Here is a 4,512-nt window from a genome sequence, read left to right on the forward strand (position 1 = left end):
ACACACACACACAAGAGCACACACGAATGCTCAACAAAAGAAAAAAAAACCTGAGTGCACACATGTGAGCTCACAACACACATGCAAACGCACGAGCACACACACAGGATACATCACAGTCCGGACGCACGCACCAGACACACTAGTCTTATTAGTAATTATACTTCATAGTGCTCTTTCTTGATTTTGACTTTTATGGAACTCTTCTTTTGAACTTCTGATTCTGAATATCTTCATATAATCACGAGGCCAACAGATTTGACTGTATGAACATTTAATTATCTGCACTCTGAACTCTGAAGTATACTACTGTAGTTCTAGAGCAACCTCTGCCATTCAGTTATCTGAACTCTAGCTAAAGTTGTTCAACTTCGTGCCAAATTGCAGACGAGCACTTACGTGTAGCAGTAGTAGGGGAGCGAAGCTTCATGACATGGGCTAAGTGGGGATGACGACGACAGGTCTTGCAGCCTGCAGCAGCCACAAAAAAGGAGCATGTACACAAACTCATGGATAGTAAAGTCTTCTGCATTTTTGCGCAAACATTTTCCTGGTACACATATGTGACCTTCTCCCATGTTTTTATTTGAACTTATTTTCAGGAGAAATTTGCTGCCGTCAATTTTCTTCACATATATATAAGGTAAGACAAACAAACTCATTTTAGCAAAACTAGATGGTGGTGAGAAAATTTGTCATGTTGTCGACATAGGTACACAAGTAACTGAATTTTCATTTGAGGTAAATTATGCAAATACGAGCACACACAAAAACCACAAAAGCAACATACACTTGACCATTTTCTAATGAGTAGCTATACTGACGCATTCTTTTTCCAGTTTTAGATTGTTCAAATCTACCTACAAGAATAATACGTGGACTAAATTGGAGGGATATGAGTTTCAGAAATGAAAGGAAGTTGCAGCACGCTCCAACTCCATGAGCAGAAGAAGAACCAGGGGACAACTCGTTATGCGTTCGAGGTGCGCATGAGCAGTTGCCGTGGAAGCAACAGAAGCTAGGTGCTGACCGCCGTCGACAGAGGCGAACGTGTGCCAGGTGGGATCAACCGCGTTGGTACAGTAAACTGCTGCTGGTCCAACCACTGATCCGTCCGCAGTTCACATAACGCCCAACCTGCAATAGAACACGAAGAAATCAGAGCTACACGAACTTGGAGAAAAGAGCAGCGCAAGGAGTAGTGGCTCTCGCCGGCTGTGTCGAGGCGTGCACACCAGTGGAGTGGATCGAACGACCGGCACCTTAGGACGAGCGAGGAGGTGTGCAGCTGCAAGGTTAGCTGGGAGATGGGGGATCCCGGTCGTGTGCAGCCGAGCCAGGGTATGTAGTGGCCGGCGGATGTGCGGCGGTGGGGGTGTGGTGGGGATCGAGGGCGGCGGCGGGAGGCGATTTGGGAATGGAAAGAGGTGCGCTGGGGATGGGGCCCGGCGCCGGGAGGCGCGCCGGGGCTGGGGCGGCGTCCGCGAGAGGCGCGCCGGGGCTGGGGCGGCGGCCGCGAGAGGCGCGTCGGGCCGGCAGGGTCGTCGGCGAGAGGGGCGTCGCCGGAGCCGGGGGCTGGAGGTGGGTTGGGGGTGGATCCGCGTCACCGTGGGGATTCTGGGATCGGGACGCGCCGGCGCAGTTGATTTTCTGTGGATCTCGGGAAAGACTGATCGGGCCTATACAGGGACGCCGTGATCCAAATACTTATTCTAATCCCAAAATTAGAATATATATATATATATATATATATTGTTACTATTCATCACTCAGGGTGCAGAAAAAGTTACTCTTCACCCAGGCTAATCTTACGATAATTTCATAAGTAAATTATATTTCAAATATAAATAATTACAGTCATATTGATTCATTGTGTAAAATTTGGCATAAAAAAGGTAAGAATACCAGAAAAAATACATTTATGTACATTTTACACAATGTTTTTACATTTGTAATTTACATAATATAAAATATTTTTTACGGCAATTATATATTTTCTTACGTTCTCTTTTTATGTCTGAAATAAGACAAAATTTACGAAACGTAAAATTACGACACATTGATGTTAAAATAGAGGGGGGGTGAACAATAACTATTCCTCACCCAGGGTGGCGAATAGCGCGACCCTATATATATGGAGAGAGAGAGAGACGGTCTATTCTGCACGCTCAATGCAAGTGCACGTAATTGTCTGAACTAAGTGTGCTGCAGTACTGAGGCGAGTGAACTTCCCGTCGCAAAAAAACTGCACGCTCTGTTTTTTGGTACCTTTTTTGCTCTAGTTTTTTAACCGTTTATCCAAACGAGGCATGTAATATACCGTTGAAAAGCTATGAATTAGGCGCTACCTCGCCATGTTGAACACTTTTCGAGATTCCTCGCGGTTTAAGAGCAGTTTTGAAAATGGTGCAGCGTACGACGTGCGGCAGCGAGCGTTTTTTCGTCTTTTTTTCTAAACCGCTCATCGAAATGAAGCAAATGATACACCGTTGAAAAGATATCGTCGAGGTGCACCTTTTTCATATCTATCATTTTCTCTAATTCGTTACGGTTTAAGAGTAGTTACAAATTTACTAAATCGCGGAACTCTGTTTTAAAAAAAAATAAATTTCCGGTACTGTTTTCGCTCTAGTTTTTGAACTGTCATGGAATTAACACGTCAGATGTCCTTAGTGTGATGACTTAATCGTGAGGCCAACGCATCTATGTGGTAGATTGAGAGGGGTTGAGCGGAATCGAGAGACGCAATACACAAGACAAGGATTTAGACAGCTTCGGGCCCCGGGAAACATCATCCGGTAATAGCCCTACATGCTGTTTGAGGCTAGGTCTCATTATGCTCATTGGGAGTCGCCGTAAACCGGCTCTCCTAATTGTGTCTAGCCCTAGAGATTATTGCTTGTTGCTTATCCCTCTTTAGGGTGCCCTGCTCCTCCTTATATAAGTTAGAGGGGCGGGTTACATGTGGAGTCCAAATAGGATTAGGACTAGCCTATCTTCTACTACAAGTCGGATACAAGTCCGGGTCTTGATTCCTTTTAAGGAAGATATTCCTCACGCCTTTCCTCTTAAGCCGGCCTACCATAACGTAAGCCGGCCTTCTGGGCCTTGAGCCTCCTCGGCCCCTGGGTCTTGTCGCTCCTCTGATCCGCTTGCCAGGTCACCCATAAGTCGCCAGGATCGGGGGGGGGGCACTTAGTGTGTCTTCCAGCCAGGGTGGGTCATTAGCGAGTCGCCAAGTCCGACCGGGTTATACTTCCAGCCGGGTTACACCGTGGGGTATATCCCCGACATTAGCCCCCAAGTTTAGCTTGGATTTATCCATGGTAAACTTATGCTGCAAAATAAACACAAGAACAAATTTGACAGGTTGTGCTCCGGGTTAATAATTCTTGTAAACCGGCACCTGAACATCCTTAAGTCCTTGTCATTTCCTTCTTCTAGAAAATCCGGGTCAATAGACCAGCTTCACAATCAATTTGCTTGTACAAAAAATATTGTGAACAAATAATCCATTTGAGTCGGCTTCCAAAGCGCCGGCTTAAAAAATATATGTCTTGAAATACTCATCCGATTTTCAACCGGCTTAAAGATGTAGATCTTGCCGAGTTATAATTTCCAAAATCACCGGGTTATAAAAGAATGATGATGTCGAGGCATAATTGTTGTTGACACCGGGTCATGTAATTGATCTTCCTAGTTTACTCAAAGCTGAGAATTTGAAGATGTTCCTTCTTTATATGCATAATACCTGTAGCCCCCAAGTCTTAAGAGGAGAACATAGTGATAACTTAAGACTTGCTTCAATATAAGTGTTGCAACCTTGAAGAAATCCGAGTTATTCATCTCAATCATTAGTCATAAACTGAATATTCCACATATGTAGCCCCCAAGTGCTGGGTTGTCATGCTTGCAGAAACCTGGGACTTGTAATTGCCTTATGCTCATAAAAATTTCAACCAGTGTAGCCCCCAAGGGTCGGGTCATTATGCAATAATGAGCAGGGACTTTGTAAATAATTCATTAATAATAACATCATATGATGTAATCTCCACCATGGGGCTTGAACCCACGTCCATAAGGTTAAGAGTTTTGTACTTTACCAACTGAGTAGTGGATCTCTTAATGTACTGGATTGAGGCTTGTGTACCTTGAATTTTCGATAGGAGCAATTGGTAGCCCCCAAGGGCCGGCTCATTTAAAATGTGATGAGTCGGGTCTTCAATAAGTTGAGCAAAAATTGACTTTGCATTAGCCCCCAAGTGCCATGGTGCATGCTGGCAGTGACATGGGACTTGTATATTCGATGTAATCTCAATTTGAATAATGTAGCCCTCAAGTGCCGGGTCGTAAGCATGCAGCGACTCAGGACAATTCCTTTCATTGTAGAATAAATCATATCTATTGATAAAATAATAGCCATTGCGCTGAAGCGACTTTGAAAACCTCAATCATAGCACTGGTTATTGATAATCACAGTAGAAATCCAGCCATGTTGGCTATTTAAGATTT

At 44.4% G+C, this 4,512-nt stretch overlaps 1 long non-coding RNA gene across 1 annotated transcript; it reads right to left on the reverse strand.

Annotated features, from left to right (window-relative positions):
* Positions 1 to 232: 232 nt before the first annotated feature.
* LOC119335750 lies at positions 233 to 1,633 on the reverse strand. The gene is made up of 2 exons (XR_005162008.1): positions 1,236 to 1,633; positions 233 to 1,137 (listed from the first exon to the last, which is right to left on the reverse strand). It is a non-coding gene; the product is annotated as an uncharacterized LOC119335750 (long non-coding RNA).
* Positions 1,634 to 4,512: the final 2,879 nt, after the last annotated feature.

The sequence above is a fragment of the Triticum dicoccoides genome, chromosome 1B (assembly GCF_002162155.2).
Source record: "Triticum dicoccoides isolate Atlit2015 ecotype Zavitan chromosome 1B, WEW_v2.0, whole genome shotgun sequence".
Lineage (NCBI taxonomy): Eukaryota > Viridiplantae > Streptophyta > Magnoliopsida > Poales > Poaceae > Triticum > Triticum dicoccoides.